The following is a 20,609-nucleotide window of genomic DNA, read 5'->3' as shown; positions in this document are numbered from 1 at the left end:
CTGAAGTGCCAGTGGGTTGGGGTTTGCACTTATGGGACTTTTCAATTGCAGCAGAAGCTCAATCAAGCACACATGAGGGTTTGAAATTATTTGAAATAGTATTTGATCCCAGGTCTGTATGGCACTATATGCCAATGCTGATCATGTCTACATTTCTGCATTGGTTGTAGTTTAAACATTTTTGGGGACCTAAACAGGTTGAGGCAGGTTTACACTGTGAATCTTCTGTTGTATTTCAAAATGCAACCCTGAAATGCAGACTCAGAAAGTTAGTGCCAGTGTGTGTGTGTGTGTGTGTGTGTGTGTGTGTGTGTGTGTGTGTGTGTGTGTGTGTGTGTGTGTGTGTGTGTGTGTGTGTGTGTGTGTGTGTGTGTGTGTGTGTGTGTGTGTGTGTGTGTGTGTGTGTGTGTTCAGATTTCACTTTCACTTGCTACTCTTTTTGTTGACTTTGCGACAAGATATTGTACCAAGTCATCTCATTCAACATATGGTAAGTTGCTTAAATCATTTAGCGTAACAAGGATCTTGTCTTATATACTGTTTATTACCATTCTGTGACGACAAACTTTTGACATATAACTTAGTATTTAAACATAAAAAAACACTAATACTACTTTACAATAATATGCGTACACTTCCCAGTTGCCAAAATTTGAATGGTTCGCCTAATTTCAGTTTGTGACAAAACAAGCAATGTATAGTGTGGAGAATCATTGTGCCATCTAAAGCGGTGAGAAATATATTTTCAATAACCAAAATATCACATTTTCAGCACTTTGAAGCTGGTGTACAAAACTGAAAGTAAAAGCTAAAATGTTATTTAAGGGGAGCAAAGAAATGGTACCAATAGAACAGGTCTACCGCTTCTCAGACTTAACACTCACATTTGTAGATTAATTTGGTTGAGTTGCCCAAAAAGCTGAGGAGTGCAATTGCGGCCCTCATTTCGGGCCGTTCCAGTATGTGGGCATTCCTGTATCTGCCCTAATGAAAAAAGCTTGCAGTCAGAGTGCAGTATAGCTGCAAATATTGCATCCAAACACCAAAATTGCTATATATTTTTTGTACGGGTCCAGGAACCCCTCTTCATACCTCTATCTGTTGGTCAATTTTTATTAAGCTAGGTCTCCTGTCCATAGGTGGGAGTCGGGGCCGCGTACACTAGGTGGCGGTAATGCACCATAACGTTGGATGCCAACCGCGATAAACCCCACAGAAGAAAATAAGAGGCGGGGACAAAAACCGTAGCCAGTGATGCAGTATTCGCCTATTTCTTGCTTCTTTGAAAACGATTTGACGGCTGAAAATATATTGGTCGCGGTTTGAAGGTTTTTGTGCTTACTCTAAATTTTACTGCGGCCGCCAAAGCAATACTCTTAGAAAATATATAATTCACTGTTACTTGCTACTGACTGTCAGAAAGCGAGTCAAGCTACTGATTGAGTGTATGTGGCAGAGTCTATTGGCAGAGTCACGTGAGCGAGAGGAGACAGCAGCAAGCGCACACGTCGCGTGAGAACGTTTTACCAGTTGTAGATAGGCTATTTAAACTCGCACGTTGTTTGTTGACTAGCGAAACCAGTCTTGGACACTGATTTGCCATCGAATATTCGAGTTATAATTTTTTGGGACGAACAGACAGTGCACACCAGCACTGACAAACCGCACACAACGCCTTGCCTCCCGCATCCTCACATACAGCAACTCATTTGTATAACATTGTGTGATAGGCTGAGAGACTTTCGAATGGGTAAAACAGTACAATATGTTGAAATGACGACATTACTGGAGTCATTGCAAATCAATTTGTGCCGCTTGTATAGCGTACCTGGAGCTGTCAAACCAATTTTAATAAATAGCCTATGACTTCAGTTTATTGTAATTTGCAAGTATTAATGGACACGTTTAGTTAATTAAATTGGAAGTTATCAAAGCTTTATGGCAATTGCCGATCAGTTGTTAGAATGCATTTGACGCAACAGTAGTCAGATTAAGCTACAGGTATAAAAAATAAAAAAAAATCTTACCAAAAAATGTTTGTCAATAACACTGGCTGTTGTTCGCAAGCATATTTGGTTTATATACATATTATTCATATTTAATTCAGTGATTGAAATTATGACCCCATCCTCAGTAGCCAATCCAGCAGGCTATTGGAAAACAATAGCTGAAATGTGATGTAGACCTATCAGGAGCTATAGGCTACCTGCCTTTATATAAGCAAACCATGGCCAAATGTAATTACAATCGTAAACCCAGATTTTAATCTGTAGCCTATGCCTATTGACATTTAAAAACTATATATATATATATTTCACCTTTATTTAACCAGGTAGGCCAATTGAGAACAAGTTCTCATTTACAACTGCGACCTGGCCAAGATAAAGCAAAGAAGTGCGACACAAACAACAACACAGAGTTACACATGGAATAAACAAACATACAGTCAATAACACAGAAACATTTTAAAAAGTCTATATACAGTGTGTGCAAATGGCGTGAGGAGGTAAGGCAATAAATAGGCCAAATGACAAGTTGATCTCGCAAATGGGCCATTTGTAATGGTTTGTAGTCCTAACATCTGGCACATAATAACAGCACAATTACCAGAAAATAGTCTAACATTCGTTTTTTTAATGTTCATCCAAGTGTTTCTTGCTCAGAGATTTCAGATTTCTGACCAATTTTCATCACTCAAACTCTCCTGTCGGATTTATCTATAGTTATGCACATGCGCAAAGGGGATTTATTTACAATTATATACCTGGTTCGAGCACTTAATGCTGATTGGATGAACGCCTTGGTATATCAGACCATATACCATGGGTATGACAAAAAAATACTTTTTATTGTTCTAATTACGTTGCTAACCAGTTTATAATAGTAATAAGGCACCCCGGGCTTTGTCGTATATGGTCAATATACCACGGGCTAACGGCTGTATCCATGCACTCCGCGTTGCGTCACGCTTAAGAACAGCTCTTAGCTGTGGTATACAGTGCATTCGGAAAGTATTCAGACACCTTGACCTTTTCCTAATTTTGTTATGCTACAGCCTTATTCTAAAATTGATTAAATTGTGACTCCTTGCGGTGGGCTGGGCACCTCAGTTGAACGGTGTTTCCTCCGACACATTGGTGCAGCTGGCTTAAGAGTTAATTGTGCGGGTGTTAATTAAGAAGCGTGGTTTGGTGGGTCATGTTTCAGAGTATGCATGACTTGACCTTCGCCTCTCCCGAGCCCATTGGGGAGTTGCAGCGATGAGACAAGATTACGAAATTGGGGAGAAAAAGTGGGTAAAAAAAATAAATAAATGGAAATATCATATTTACATAAGTATTCAGACCCTTTACTCAGTACTTTGTTGAAGCACCTTAAGCAGCGATTACAGTCTTGAGTCTTCTTGGGTATGATGTATTTCTGTCTAAAAACATAATCTTAAAAATACCTAATTTTGAGAGCAATTTGATGTCGATGCAACCTTCAAAGTTGTATTATGTGCTTCATTTAGTCAAATTTCTCATAAAAACAATGTCTGTCAGTTTTATTTTGTTAGGGTTAATAAGCCCTACTGCCAGTGACGGCTAAGGAGGAAGTGTGGAGAACACAAAATGGCAAGTAGGGCTCCTCCCTCCCTCGGTAAGTTCTGTGGCAATGTTCAGGATATACAGTACCCTATAAAAGAAAAACTCATTCCCATTTGAGGAGTGCCTCAGGAATATACTGAGCTCTTTCTTTGACAGGGGAGACCCACCATCGGTCAGAGATGAAGATTGTGCTAATTGGGGGAAGACAGATGTGGGATATAGAAGCCAGCGGGAAGAGTTCAATAGGAAACACCATCCTGGGCATAGACATCTTTGAGACGGGAAGAAGAACTGCCCAATGTGTGAGCGGACAACGGTATGTGTATGGGAGGCAGATAACTTTGATTGACACCCCAGGCTGGTGGTGGGGTTATCCTGTAGATAATACTCCCAAATTGGATCAATTGGAAATCATGAGAAGTGTATATCTATGTCATCCTGGACCCCAAGCCTTTCTCTTGGTCATTCCCGTGGACACCGTTTTTCCCGACATATTCAAAAGATCGTTACAGGAACACCTGGAGCTATTCAATGAAAGACTCTGGAGACACACTATCGTGCTGTTTAGTACAATCACTCCCCCCAATGACATAAGTTTACAGAAACACATAGGAGATTGGCCGGATCTTCATTGGCTTATTAAGAAGTGTGGGAACAGGTATCATGTTCTGAATATCAATAACAGGGGTGATGACACCCAGGTCACAGAGCTGCTGGAGAAGATAGAAGAAATGGTGGCAGGAAACGATGGCAATCATTATGAGACAGACCAAGCTCTGTCTGAAGAGCTGGAAGAGAAGAGATTAGCAGTGAATGAAGTAGCCAAACAGATGATGGCTAAGGTACAGAAACAAAGGACCAGACTCAGAGCGCTGATCAAAGGTGAGTTTAAATGTGTGTGTGAAATACTAAGGACAAGATTGAAGGAAACCTGACATAGCATTATACATATAGTTTCTTGAGTACCAGAAAAATTGCATAAAACAGGAGCACCCACCCCCTCTCTTACCTCAGAGCATTTGCTCTGCATCCTCACTGTAAATTTCTGATTTATTTTCAATTTTAAAGGAGAGGCAACTAGCCCAACATACCTCAGGCTTGTGATTGTTGGGGCACAATGGGCTGCCAGGAGCTCAGCAGGAAACACCATTCTGGGGGAAGGTGTGTTTGATGTTGCTGATAATACAAGAAGAACAGTGCACTGTGTGACAAGACATGGTGAAGTAGCAGGGAGGCAGCTTACGGTGGTTGACACACCAGGCTGGCACTACAATAGTTCTCTACAGAACACCTCCAAGATGGATAGATTTGAGATAGTGCACAGTGTGTTTCAATGTCCTCCAGGACCTCATGCGGTCCTTCTGGTGGTTCCCTTTGCAACAGCATTCAACAAATCATATAAAAGAGCTGTTGAGGAGCACATGGGTCTCCTCACAGATGCAGTCTGGAAGCACACGATTGTGCTCTTCACACGAGGAGACTGGCTGGGAGACACAACTGTTGAGCAGCGCATTGCGAGTGAAGGGAAGGGTCTTCAGTGGCTCATTGAGAAATGTGGTAACAGATACCATGTTTTTGACAACAAGAATCGAAGTGATGAAACACAGGTAACCGAGCTGCTGGAGAAAGTAGAGGAGATGGTGGCAGAAAACAGAGGTTGTTCTTATGAAATTGACAGAGATGTTTCAGCAGACTTGGAACAGAAAAAGAGGGCCGGAAAAGAAAGAGCTCAAAAGATCACGATGAAGGTGCAGAGACAAATGACGACACTCAGAGAACTGTTTAAAGGTGAGTTTATTTGAATTCTAAGCATAACACTAACAGAATATGTCTACTTTCACCACTTCTACATTGTTGTTTCTGTTTCCTCTGTGGACAAACATTTGTGCATATCTCCTAGGTAAAGAAAATTCAATTTGTTATTGATTTAGTTTGGAATTAGTTAGGAAACTTGTAACAAGAGAATGCAAAAATAGTAGATTTTTATTTTTAAGGGGAGGAACAAATATTCTCTGAGGATGAGTTGAGAATTGTACTTGTTGGGAGAAGAGAGGCTGGGAAGAGTGTGGCAGGAAACACAATACTGGTTGGAGAGTTGTTTCCGACAGCTTTGACCAAGGTATGGAAACTTGAATTCACCCTGCTTTATATCCCTTCAGATACTGTATGAGTGCAACATACTTTGAGATTTTGGGTCCTCCTGTCCTGTAACTGTAACTATCGTTTAAAGTGTCTCTATCATTAAAGTGGAAATTAAAGCCCAGGAAATGTTTCTTTAATACTAAGGAGTTTGTTGAAATTAAAAACATAAAGTGATGTTTGTTTATGACATTCCCCTGTTGGTAACTCCTAAATACAGGTAAAGTTATTTTCTGCTTAATTATTCTGATTATAAATGTTTTTGTTGTTGATATATTTAGGAATTCAGAATTCAAAACAGAACTATGCAGTGTGTAATGCAACAAAAGAGAGTTGCTGGGATGAAGCTCAAAGTTGTAGATACACCAGGCTGGTGGAAGAGAACCCCACAGGATGCACGAGATTGGGTTCAAGATGAAGTGGTGCGCAGTGTTTCTCTCTGTCCACCTGGCCCCCATGCTTTTCTTCTGGTCATTCCCATTTCTGCACCATTTTCAGAGGGAGACCTCAAAGCAGTAGAGGAGCACCTTGGGCTATTAACTGAGAAAGTCTGGAGACACACAATGGTGCTGTTCACCTGGGGAGATTGGCTAGGAGACAGAGCCATTGAGGAATATATTGAGAGAGAAGGAGAGGCACTCCAACAACTTGTTGAAAAATGTGGGAACAGGTATCATGTAATGAACTGCCATGGCTGGGATGATGGCTCTCAGGTCACAACACTGTTGAGGAAGGTAAAGGAGATGGTTGTACGTAACAAAGGGCGCAATTTCACTATTGAACAGAAGAGTAGGCAGAAGCCAATGCTTCACTGGTTAGCAGGAAAGGGCATGATGACTGAAGAGGAATGGAACAGGAGAGAAGAGGAACTCATAGAGCGGATGTTGAAGGCAGTGGTGGTAGAACCAGAGGAATCCAAACTGCCATTTGTACAGGGGAAGAATAGCATTGATTTCTTCATCCCCAGCAGTACGTTTGACATTACATTTTCCAAATCTGTTCGTTTTTTTTTTATCTTAGAAATGTTTATTAGAATCCTTAACATTTATTGTTGGGTATTCCAGTCAAAGGGATCTTCTAACAGTGTTTGTTGCCCTGGTTTTCAGTGAGCTGTGAGACTCCCTCTGAAGTTGGGAGTTCCTACATAAATTATGGAGCACATGCCAAGGTGTCTGAATGGAGAGTGAAGTATGCTGGGAGATCTGCTGCATCCTCTGGGCACGGCACTATGAGTTCAGCAGTCAGTTACATGGGCGAATCTCTGGACCAATGGGAGAATCTAGTCAAGGAGAGTCTGGGGGATGGCAAGATAAGGGCAAGGATGTTGGATAGTCCTGCAAAGTCAGAGGCCCAGACTTATGGGGTGAAAACCAAACGTAGGAATTCACATTGAGCATAGTTCAAAATAACAATACTAAGAGTAAGAAAGTAATACCTACTTTTGAGAAAATACATAACACATGTACTGTTCTTGGAGCAGCTCTTGCCTTGGCTTGACACATCTGTGGCATAATATCAGGACCTCATCCGAGGATTGCCATAAACAAGTTCAATGAAGAAAGAAAATTCTAGCAGGATATTTCAGCTTTGTCATGGGAGTTTGTTGATGTTCTTCTTTTTAGATAAAGACGGTCGCAGATTATTTGTATCTTTCCATGAATTTGTGTACATATACCCTGAGTGTACAAAACATTAGGAACATCTGCTCTTGCTTTCACCAGGAGAATCCAGGGGAAAGCTGTGATCCCTTATTGATGTCACTTGTTAAATCTGCTTAAATGAGTGTAGATGATCAGTAGGAGACAGGTAAAGAAGGATTTTTAAGCCATTTTGTGCCATTCAGAATGGGCAAGACAAAAGATTTAAGTGCCTTTGAACGGGCATGGTAGTAGGTGCCAGGCACACCGGTTTATGTGAAGAACTGCAACACTGCTGGGTTTTTTATGCTTAAGAGCTTCCCATGTGTATCAAGAATGGTTCACCACCCAAAGGACATCCAGCCAACTTCACACAACTGTGGGAAGCATTGGAGACAACATGGGCCAGCATCCCTGTGGAACACTTTCGACACCTTGCAGAGTCCATGCCCCAACGAATTGAGGCTGTTCTGAGGGCAAAAGAGGGTGCAACTCAATATTAGGAAGGTGTTCCTAATCTTAGGTATACTCAGTGTACATTATCAAGTCAAACCAATTAACCAATGATATGTTGAACAGATATGTACTATTATGACTCTTTCAACATGCCACTGAAAAGATTGAGAGCTGCAATTAATTGTGTACCTAATGTTTTGTACACTCAGTGTATGTTGACAGAGATGGGCAGTATTTCTGTTACATGAATTTGAAATACGTATTTCAATTAACTTTGTGTATTCCGTAATTTATATTTCACTGGCCTGAACAAAAATTAGATGCGTTTTGTAACAATACACTTTAGAGACCTGTATTTTTGTATTTTCAAAATATAAAATACTTCTCTATTAAAAAAATGTTTATCCACAACTTTGTGGCCCTAAATGTAAATGAGCACTTGCAAAGTACACATGGTATTATTTTAATGAGCCACCCTAAAATCTGTCTGTGCAAAAGTACAGCGTTAATCAGTGGAAGTGGGGATTTTTTGCATGGAGGTCTATGAGAGAGAGTCGAATTTGGTCAAAATAAAATATAATTGCTAATTTGCTATGTGAGGCTTATTTGATCGAATATGCGTTTTTTTATGTGTAGGTTCTACAAAATGTACTTATAAACAGTCAGGTTCACAATTATTGGCACCCTTGATAAAGATGAGCAAAAAAGACTGTATGAACTAAATAATACAAATACTGAAGCAAAAAAAGAAAGAAATTATATTATTTGAAAGTAATACAATTGCTCAGAATTTTTTGTTGTTGTTGTAATATAGTAATAAAAAAATGTAAAAAAGATGACGTTCAAAATGATTGCCACCCCTGTTTTCAATGCTTTCAATACCGCACCTTGCGAGGATAATGGCACTGAGCATTTTTATCAAATGTTTTCTGAGATTGGAGAACACATTGGGAGGGATATTAGACCATTCCTTTATGGGGATCTTTCTAGATCCTTGATATCCATCATCTGGTCTTATGAACTTCCCCACGGGGGCTGTGTGTTTGTTTGAGTGAGAAAGGCTGAGCAGAACCAAACAGTAAAAAATCACATCCCCTTTATTATCGATGCATCGTGCAGACAACATCAAAATAACCTTTCCAGATTCTGAAGTCAGGAAACTTCGAGTTAGGTGTTAGCCAGACTAGAGGAAACCAGGTTTTGGCTAAAATGTCCTAGGTACTTGGTAAAGTTCATGATGCTGCTGACCTTAACATGGGCCCCAGGATCAGTGGAGGCAAAATAGCCCCATAACATAACAGATCCATATGTTTCAGTTTTTCGACACCAAACCTACCACTGGTGTGTGTGGCTAAAGAGGTTTATTTTCATGTCATCTGACCATAGCACCAGTTTCAATCCAAGTGCCAATGCCGTTTAGCACTCCAGGCGGTGCTATGGTCAGATGATATGAAAATAGAGCTCTTTGACCACACACACTAGTGGTGGGTTTGTTAAAATACAAATTGTTTGGGGGCAGAGCTCATTAGAATAGTACTCAGTGTGCTTTGCACATTTACATTTAGGTAATTTAGCAGACGCTCTTATTAAGAGCAACTAAGGTCGATAAACAACCACATAAAACAGTCATAACAAGTCAAAAGTTTATGTAACCGTTACTGAGAATGTAGTTGTAGTTAGGGGGCTACTTGCAGATGTATTTTTGGTGTTTTAGTTAAATACATTACTTGGCAAAAGTATTTGGTATTTTATTTTGATACATTGGTCTACAGGATCCTTTGTAACAAGATACAATTCGATGTATCTTTGCCCATTTCTTTATATTTATTGTTGTTTTTTACGTCCCTTTTGTATGGTGTTTTGGACCAAATGACAAACTTTTTGGGATAATAAAGTTAAAGATATGCTCTGGAACTTTGGAGACTACTAAGTATTTTTTAAACCTCTCGCTTTGGGCTGGATGTGTCAATGTGTAGTTCATACATGCATCATCTATGAGCAGAAGGACTGTCTAACCTCCATTTAAAAGTAGTCAATTTCTTCTACTTCTATGAGTTGGTAAACAAACTGAAAGGGTGTACACTGCTACCGCGAGTGTGTTGTCTGAACAGACAAAAAGCCAAGGTTGGTGATTTACTGCCATCTGCAGATATGGAATCCCTTTCTCTCACATGTAGAGTGGACACCACCAGAGGGAACTGTGGCCTTTCCTCAATTGGATTTTATCGACTCATCGCGTCATCTCCTCCCATCCTTTCCTCTCCTCAGTGAGGAAGTGAGGAAAGGAAACGTGGAAACAAAGGCGCTTGTAAGAAATGAGACTCATTCTCCACTAGCAAATTATGTTCATAGGGGTGGAATCCCAAAATACATGTGTAAAGTGGTAAAAAGAAGTGCAGCTGGTAGTGCTATACATTTTATATATAAATGGATAATTAGCGGATAATTTTTAAGTGTGTGCAAGCATGCTTTTCTCCTCTGAGAAACAACAGCCGTTTGCAGGGGGTGTGGCTGATTTCAAAAGTCTTCTACAGTAGGATACACCTGAGCATCCTCCACCGGAGGAGGCAATTGAAGAGAGTAGGAAAATCCTTCATTCGCCTAATAACGAATTGACACTCTCCTACATTTGTCAACCACTTTTCAGTTTTCGGGTCACTGAGGATTTTATCCAATTGAGAAAAGGCCTATGGGTCTATCCTCCCTATCAGTAAGCTTAAGCCCTTCCCCATCCACTATCCCACCTACTCTGATTAAGGACATTGACGACCGGAACGTCATGTTTTTAATAGTTGCATAAATAAAATATCAAGTTTCTAATAGTGAGCAAGCACTGCGCCTGTTTGTGCTGAAAGTGATAACCCTTTCTGCTTTACTTCTGTATCTAGTCCCATACTGTTTTAATTTAATCTACCAGATCCCTTTTAGGATGATTTTTGATTTACGAATATTGATACATTTGAATGATTGATTGATTAAGTGTCGAAAGTAAACAAAATATCCCAAAACTGCCTTCATAAATCAACTACAGCCAAGGTAGAAGGAAAATCGTGTTAGTTTGTATTCTGAGTAAACTATCTCTTTAAAGATGATGTAGTGTGAGTTTGAAACAATAACACTTACCCTCAGATTCCAAGTTGTTTTTGCTAAGCAACATTTGCAAATGGTTTTGAATTACTCTACAGTATTTTCTGGTATCATAAAATTCATTGCAGCACTCAACCTTTTCAGTGGCATGTTGAAAGAGTTATACAGTAGATGAGAGTCACATACAATTAACATATCATTGGTTAATTGGTTTGCCTTGATAATGTACTCCTGGGGCAATGGACGTTCAGGAGAACATTTATAGAATGTTAACATAGAAATGTATTGTGTAGATCAAATATGACAATATGATTGGAATAGTATAGGAGATTGTGTATGCTCTATTCATGATAGTTCATGTTCAACATGCTGTTCCAGATACAGCCCTACCATTAATTGAAGACAGCCAATCCAATAGTTTCTGAAAAGTAGTCACTTCCTGAGATCTGCATTAAAATAAATTGTTTAGGTAGTTGCTTTGTCGGATCTGTTTTCAAATGGGTCAATAAGTATTCAACCCCTTTCTTATGGTAAGCCTAAATAAGTTCAAGCCTAAGTTCAAGCATAAGAGCGCATAAGAGCGTCTGCTAAATTACGTAAATGTAAGTAACAAGTCACATAATACGTTGCATGGAGAAAACTGAGGATGGATCAACAACATTGTAGTTATTCCAATATCCACAATACTAACCTAATTGACAGACTGAAAAGAAGGAAGCCTATACAGAATAAAAATCCTAGAGGAAAACCTGGTTCAGTCTGCTTTCCACCACCCACTGGGAGATGAATTCACCTTTCAGCAGGACAATAACCTAAAACACATGGCCAAATCTACAGTTGTGGCAAAAAGTATTGTGAATGACACAAATATCAATTTTCAAAAAGTCTGCTGCCTCAGTTTGTATGAAGACAATTTGCATATACTCCAGAATGTTATGAAGAGTGATCAGATGAATTGCAATTAATTGCAAAGTCCCTCTTTGCCATGCAAATGAACTGAATCCCCCAAAAACATTTCCACTGCATTTCAGCCCTGCAACAAAAGGACCAGCTGACATCATGCCAGTGATTCTCTTGTTAACACAGGTGTGAGTGTTGACGAGGACAAGGCTGGAGATCACTCTGTCATGCTGATTGAGTTCGAATAACAGACTGGAAGCTTCAAAAGGAGGGTGGTGCTTGGAATCATTGTTCTTCCTCTGTCAACCATGGTTACCTGGAAGGAAACACGTTCTGTCATCATTGCTTTGCACAAAAAGGGCTTCACAGGCAAGGATATTGCTGCCAGTAAGATTGCACCCAAATCAACCATTTATCGGATCATCAAGAACTTCAAGGAGAGCGGTTCAATTGTTGTGAAGAAGGCTTCAGGGCGCCCAAGAAAGTCCAGCAAGCACCAGGACCGTCTCCTAAAGTTGATTCAGCTGCAGAATCGGGGCACCATCAGTACAGAGCTTGCTCAGGAATGGCAGCAGGCAGGTGTGAGTGCATCTGCACGCACAGTGAGGCGAAGACTTTTGGAGGATGGCCTGGTGTCAAGAAGGGCAGCAAAGAAGCCACTTCTCTCCAGGAAAACATCAGGGACAGACTGATATTCTGCAAAAGGTACAGGGATCGGACTGCTGAGGACTGGGGTAAAGTCATTTTCTCTGATGAATCCCCTTTCCGATTGTTTGGGGCATCCGGAAAAAAGCTTGTCCGGAGAAGACAAGGTAAGCACTACCATCAGTCCTGTGTCATGCCAACAGTAAAGCATCCTGAGATCATTCATGTGTGGGGTTGCTTCTCAGCCAAGGGAGTGGGCTCACTCACAATTTTGCCTAAGAACACAGCCATGAATAAAGAATGGTACCAACACATCCTCCGAGAGCAACTTCTCCCAACCATCCAGGAACAGTTTGGTGACGAACAATGCCTTTTCCAGCATGATGGAGCACCTTGCCATAAGGCAAAAGTGATAACTAAGTGGCTTGGGAACAAAACATCGATATTTTGGGTCCATGGCCAGGAAACTCCCCAGACCTTAATCCCATTGAGAACTTGTGGTCAATCCTCAAGAGGCGGGTGGACAAACAAAAACCCACAAATTCTGACAAACTCCAAGCATTGATTATGCAAGAATGGGCTGCCATCAGTCAGGATCTGGCCCAGAAGTTAATTGACAGCATGTGTCACGGTTGTGCGCTACTGGTGCAGAAGTCAGGTGCAGGAGAGCAGAGAGTTGTGATCAGGCACACACTTTATTAGGCAGAAGCAAACAACTGTAGGACGCAACTGCGTCAAACAAACCTCCAGCCAAAAGCGAAAGTGTAAAGCGCGACAAAGTCACAATGAAGCAAAAATGTTTAACAGTATAAACATACTACGGGTGAACATGGTACCCAGAAAAAAACAGCCTGGCGCGTCACACAAAAACACGTAACAAAGAACAATTCCACACAAAGACATGGGGGCGAACAGAGGAATATATATATGCAGTGTGATTAGGGAATGTAAACCAGGTGTGTGAGGGAACAAGACAAAACAAATGGAACAATGAAAAATGGAGCGGCGATGGCTAGAAGGCCGGTGACGTATTTCTATTTGTGTCATTCTCAAAACTTTTGACCACGACTGTACACTGGAGTTGCTTACCAAGAAAACAGTGAATGTTGAGTGGCCGAGTTACAGTTTTGACTTATATATACTTGAAAATCTATGACAAGACCTCAAAGTGTTTTAGTGATGATTTACAACCAATTTGAAAGCTTGAATCATTTTTAAAAGAATAATGGGAAAATATTGCACAATCCAGGTGTGGAAAGCTCTTAGAGACTTACCCAGGAAGACTCACAGCTTTAATCACTGCCAAAGATACTTCTACAAAGTATTGAGTGAGGGGTGTGAACACTTATGTAAAAGAGATATTTCTGTATTTCATTTTCAACACATTTGCAAAAATTTCTGCAAATGTGTTCACTTTGTCATTATGTGGTATTGTTTATAAATGGGTGAGAAAAAAATCCAGCAACATGAAAAAATGAGGGATATTGGCCAAATTAGCCACATTTACGTGTCCTTAAAAACAGCCTATAGCAAATTACAAAAACACTATTCCTTGTGTTTCGGATGTGTATCATTACAAAACTTTATAGTCTATTTTTTCATTGGTTTTTACTTTCCTGAAATAAATTGTCCGCCTCACGGTTCAACTGTCTGGGATTTGAGCACTAAATGCATCAGGGCATTGCATGCATAGGCTTATTGGCTTAGGCTTCCACTGTTTGATATCAATATAAAAATGTAATATAAAGGGAGAGAAGCATAGGCCAAGAGAGAGAGAAAGATATGTCGGCGGCATGCTACGTCACCGACATGCATTTCATTATCCTTGTCAGATAGGCTAGCCTGACTGCGTCTGCTATACAGATATAGACGTACAGAAGGAGGCTACTTCGTACGTTTCTTATCCAAATATTTTTTTATAAAGATAAGAATTATATTGTAAGATTATATGATTCACTCTGGTAGGCCTATGGGATATTATGTTGTTGCAAACACAACATTACAGGTGGAACATAATTTGGCCAAAGAAAACGTCTCAGAATGTAACATAACACTTGTGAACTGGTTCAAACCTTCACAAAAGTTTTGAACAGGCTGTATTGCAGAAATTACCAATAAAGGTACCATCTCCAACAAAGGACAGCAATAGGCTAATTATATTTATTTTACAACAAGCCTAGTTAAAACCTATCTTAAACTAAATAAGAAGTACAATTAAAAAGACAGACATTTTTTTATTTAGCCAATGAAAATGTCTCAACAGAATGAAACAAAAGTTTTTCATATTTAAAGAACTGGTTTAGATTAATAAATATGACTACATTAATACAAATTATATTACTGTACAGTAATAATAATGATAAAACAAATGATTATGAATACCAAAAAATTCAAACATTTAAAATTACATCCTAAATGAATAGCGAGTTGCACATTAGCCTGTATTTGGCCGCGCCAATGTTCTTCCCATCTTTGTCCATCACAATATTACAACTTGTCTATATGGAGGACAACCCCCTTATAGGCTTTTCACTTTTATTTAAATGAAAAAGGCCTCCATTTTTGCAATCAACAGTAGCCCAAGGCTCCTCTCTCGCTTTCTCTCACTCCTCAGCAGCATGCATGTCAGGCAGCGGGCATGGAGGGTGAAAATGACCCTGAAGCGTGAAATCAGGATGTGTGATATGCAGGTATACTTAATTTCAAAATAGGCCATCATCACTGTCAATAGTGAATGATAATTATTCATGTTTTACCAGTGAAATGTCCAAACTGTGTCTGCATGCCAATCATTTGATCTCAATCAGTTTCATGGGAATATGCATTTAGATCTTCTTGAATAACTGATTCATGAGCGAATTAGAGCAGATGGTGTTAACAAACTATTAGACTTTCTTGTATTTTGTTTCAATCAAAGCATAGATCCTGCCTAGTGGGGCATGCTGTTGAGTTTTGGCTGGATTAGAACATAAATGTGACTATTGAGCTTCAGCTAACCATCCTAAAATCTGACTACAAATTAGGTGTTTTTGGCTGTAACAGTAACGTTACAGGACTACTATGCTATGCTATTATATTCGGTTCTGTTATGTAAAATACAAATTCATCATTATGTGATCTTGCAGTAAATGATTCTGCTTCAGAATTTTATTTACAGGAATATTTTTACCAGCTCAGTGTATTCTCAAAATGAAAAAAGTGAGGCCTCACGCTTTTGCAGCACTACACCCCTGATAGGCTGCTATCCTACTTGAAATAAAGTCACGTGAGAGAGAAAAAAATGGCCCTGTTAGCTACCGCTGGCAACCCGACCGTGATACCCAGTAGGAAGCACTTCGATGTAACATCAGTGCACTGGTCGCCAAGTTAAGGCGTCCGCATGCTTCACAGCCAAAATAGTTAGGAACCGTTTGTGCATATATTATGACGACCTTTTCTAATGTTTTTGTTTGTTTTGGACTTTGGGAAGGGTTTTTTCAGCTGTTTGGGCACACACAAAAAATTCTCGAGGCAAGCTGAAATCTACACCCTCATTCAACAAAAGACAACTCGTCCTCATGCACATTTTTGGGAGAAATGCTGCACCAAACATCCTGGTCAGATAAAAAATCTCCTTGGAAAAAACGTCAAAATTAATGACCGAATTCTTGAGTTGTCTTAGATTAATTCTGACTATTTTGAGGAAATGTATACTGGCTACGGCATCTCAAAATGAACAAAGTCTCACGGTTTTCGTAGGGTTGAGACCAAGACGCAGCGGGAAAATGTACACTCATCTTCTTTTATTTATGTGAAGAAGGAAAAATACCAAAAACGTATACAAAACACAAAACGGACTTCGACAGTCTTGTCAGGCACACATAGCTAAACAAGAACAATCTCCCACCAAATACAAAAACAAACACATACCTATTTATAGGACCCTCAATCAGAGGCAATGAGAAAACACCTGCCTCCAATTGAGAGTCCAACCCCCAATTAACTAAGCATAGAAATACAAATTACTAGACTAAACATAGAAATACATTAACATAGAACAGTGCCCAAAACCCGGAATAATAAAATCAAACACCCAACTACTAACACAACCAGCCCGAACCACATAAAACAAATACCCCCTGCCACGTCCTGACCAAACTACAATAACAAATAACCCCTTTTACTGGTCAGGACGTGACACAAAGAGTACTATTGGCACTTTTTTCAAGTTTTTCAAGCGAAGGTCATTTAAGGGAGTATGCAAGCACTGCGGTTCGCCTAGCCGAGAGAGTGCAACACTGTCATCGAGGCAAAGGGAGGCTACTTTGAAGAAGCTCAAATATAAAATATATTTTGATTTGTTTAACTCTTTTTTGTTTACTACATGGGGTGGCAGGTAGCCTAGTGGTTAGAGCGTTGGACTAGTAACCGAAAGGTTGCAAGATCGAATCCCTCAGCTGACAAGGTAATAATCTGTTGTTCTGTCCCTGCACAATAAAGTTAACCCACTGTTCCTAGGCCGTCATTGAAAATAATAATTTGTTCTTAACTGACTTACCTAGTTAAATAAAGGTAAAATAAACATGATTCCATATGTATTATTTATTAGTTTTGATGTCTTCACTATTATTCTACAATGTAGAATATAGTAAAAATAAAGAAAAACCCTTGAATGTGTAGGTCTGTCCAAACCTTTGACTGGTACTATATATTATGATTTCTTTGATTGTGGCCATTTCTCAGAATTTGCACTTTCATTTTCAAGCTTGCAATATTCAATTTGTCCACAAGATATAGCAGGTACTCCATGCAATTTCACCATACTTGTATTTCCCTTCAATAAGCAAGTCAGCCCTCTGTTTGACTAGACTTCTTTAATAGCTTTATATCATCCCATCAATGTATTTCATTATTCTTGTTCATTCTTATTTCATTCCTAATTCATTCATTCTTATTTATAGTTTGGCAATGGTTTTCACTGATAAGGAAAACACAATAGAGGACTAGTATAGTTTCATCTGGAAAATGAACATACTGTATACAGTATACTGCAATGAAACATCAATGATACAAGACCTTAAAAGAGGACTTAAGTCAATAAATCAGGGTATCTCTAATTTTGTACTTATTTTTTACTGTTCAATTCCAACATACAGGTTCTGAAAATATTATTTTGTTAAAAATGTACAAAACCAACAAATACAAATATGATAACAAAAAAAAATAAAAAAATATCATAACATGACAATAGCAAAACAACACACACAGAAGTAAGGCATTTTACATTGCATCTTGGTGACCAAACCTTGCACAAAGATTATGCCAGATTAGGCCATCCGGTATTGAATTAATTCTAATCTTGAGGTCTACAGAATTCAGATAAATGTTTTGCATACATCCTATGATTTGAAAAGGACTGAAATGACATTCACATTGAATAGGATTACATGCCAGATGGACTAATATGAGCATTCAATTAATTTGGCATACATGGACATTTGTGGAAGTGTGATGGTCCATAGAGGTGTCATGATAGAAATCAACACTTAGTTGCAATGAATAAAGATTTCTCTAGACTCTAGTAATCACGTCACAAGAGGTTAACAGTTTCTGCTCTTGCTTTAGCCTGGTGCTGGTGCTCATCACTGATTTCCAAAGAACTCTTTGTACTCACACTCCCTCCATCCTTCACTGCCCTTTTGGGCTGCTAATGATCTCTCCCTCCCCCTGACATACTGTATGTGATCATTACTCATCATTGAGCCAACATGGTGTCTTGTTTGCCAGTTGCCAGCCAGTGTCTTTTGGATATGTGATGTGTTAGTGCTCAAGTCTGTCTCTGGTGACATTCTGCTTTGATTGCCTTTACAAGCTACTCTTGTCCCTGAGGGGGCTTTGTATAGCATGGAACACAGCATCCTAGAGTTATTGCAGGCACTTCAGTTAAAGAAACAAGTTGAGGAAAAAGTAACTAAACAAAACGTGTTTTATTAGCACCTGAAACAATACATTTATCCTGTCTTAAATGAAAAGGTCATATTTTGCAATCTCCCAAAAAGAAATGTTCATTCAGTAGAGCGGCAAGACTCCGTGAAGATGATGTGTGGTGTAATGAAATACGGCACAATGTTTATGGGGCATAAACAGCTATCTTGCACACATTACTAAAATGTAATAGAAGAAAGCTCTCACAAATGTTGTATATCAAATAACGTAAAATGAATTCACTTTAAGATCTTGCACAAAATACACCATTGTAATAACTTGTCTATATTCATGGACTTAGAGGACAAATACATTTTTTGTGAAAAAGAAGGGGAAACTTCTTTATGAGTGTGACTCTGTGAAGTTATTTTGGAGTGAGCAAAGTAATTACATTTTTAATTTCATGAATAAGACCCATGTATTTACAATGACAGATTTAATATGTTATTATTAAAATGAAAACAAAGCTACTGAATTAGTCGTTCAGTTTTACATACACAAAAACAAATATTTGAAATCTGTCCCCAAATGCAATATATACTTGAAATGAAATATTTAAAAAAAACATTGTATTCTTACAACTGTATCATAGATTTATACAATTGTAACCCCTGACCTTTTTCTGTTTATTTTATTTGAGGTACTTTAATATGGGATCGGTGTCCCTCCACCGGGACGGTTGAGCTAACGTGCGCTAATGTGATTAGCATGACATTGTTAATAACAGCAACCATTTCCAGGACATAGAGATGTCTTATATAGGCAGAAAGCTTACATTCTTGTTAATCTAACTGCATTGTCCAATTTACAGTAGCTATTACAGTGAAAAAAATACCATGATATTGTTTGAGGAGAGTGCACAACAACAAAAAATGTTTATCATGGCAACTGGTTTGATACATTCATAATGTACTTACATTCAGTAATCTTGCTCTGATTTGTCATCCTGAGGTTTCCAGAGATAAAATATAGCATAGTTTTGTTAAAATAAAAAAAAATAAAAAAATCAATTTTTATATTCAAATGTAAGAACTGGGTTCTACACTTTGAACCCCTGCTGTGTCTGTTTTTTGGTTTGTATTATCTTTTACCAGATCTAATGTATTATATTATCATACATTAATTTCACATTTCCCCAAACTTCAAAGTGTTTCCTGTCAAATGGTATCAGGAATATGCATATCCTTGCTTCAGGTCCTGAGCTACAGGCAGGTAGATTTGGGTATATCATTTGGGTATATCAGTTCCTCAAGAATCACGACAGCTTGTGACATATTTTTCCGAAGCTTGCACTCTGAAAATGCTTTCATCCAAGCACCTTGAGAATATTTACTATCTATTGCATACATCTACTATGTCTCATGTTTCTTTCTAACTGAGTTTATTATTGGTGTTTTGCACTGCAGAAAATATGGAAAGATTTTGGTCTACACAAGAAACCACATCACATCACTGATGACCCCATCAGTAACATTTGGAACTCTCAAGATGACATCTTCAGTAAAACATGTATCACTAATGTAATGAATGAACAATGATTGAAAATGATATTCTTTTAAACATCATTTTCTAGTTATATAGTTACCTTATGTACTAACCTGCATTAGACTGTAACCGAAATAATGATTCCAGATATTACATTTTTTCTCGATTGCTATAACACAAAAACCCATACCCTTACGTCATTCCCCAAAACACACACACATTTTCCATAACTGTAAACACTATTCACCTGTTTCAAAATTCAAAATTCTTTCTTCAAAACCTAACACAAAACTGGCCAAATAAATAATGAATGGCACTATATATTCATTCAGCAACACATGCTCTCAGTATAATTAACTCAAGTCATCACAACCTAAACTCAAAGAGCCCACCTTTCTCCAGGTGCAAACATTAAGCCTCAAAATTGTTAACACACTAATCAGAATTGCAGGATCAATAAATATGGCCTAGAGGCATGTCCATGTGCTTTGGAACAATGGATCCTAACAATGCCGAAGTTGCAAGACAACAGAGAGTAAGAGGACGAGGACAAGGACGAGGACGACGACAACAACAACAAAGAAGTAATCTCAAATGAAATCCGTGCCACCCAATGTCAAGACGTGTGTGTAGGTGGCAGAGAAGTCAAGCGCAGGAGAAACAAGCTTGGTGGAATTAGGGTAGTTTAATAAAGTAAAACAAACTCCAA

The 20,609-nt window shown here is 38.9% G+C and overlaps 1 non-coding gene across 1 annotated transcript; it reads left to right on the top strand.

Annotated features, from left to right (window-relative positions):
- Positions 1-420: 420 nt before the first annotated feature.
- LOC106567680 (uncharacterized) lies at positions 421-12,579 on the top strand. The gene is made up of 7 exons (XR_014380157.1): positions 421-490; positions 3,543-3,639; positions 3,744-4,469; positions 4,656-5,375; positions 5,582-5,706; positions 6,008-6,695; positions 6,833-12,579. It is a non-coding gene; the product is annotated as an uncharacterized LOC106567680 (transcript).
- The last annotated feature ends 8,030 nt before the right edge of the window (positions 12,580-20,609 follow it).

This window comes from Salmo salar, chromosome 13 (assembly GCF_965601325.2).
Source record: "Salmo salar chromosome 13, fSalSal1, whole genome shotgun sequence".
NCBI classification, from domain to species: domain Eukaryota; kingdom Metazoa; phylum Chordata; class Actinopteri; order Salmoniformes; family Salmonidae; genus Salmo; species Salmo salar.
Note: the sequence above shows the minus strand (reverse complement) of the source record. Positions and strands in the feature narration are given on the sequence as shown.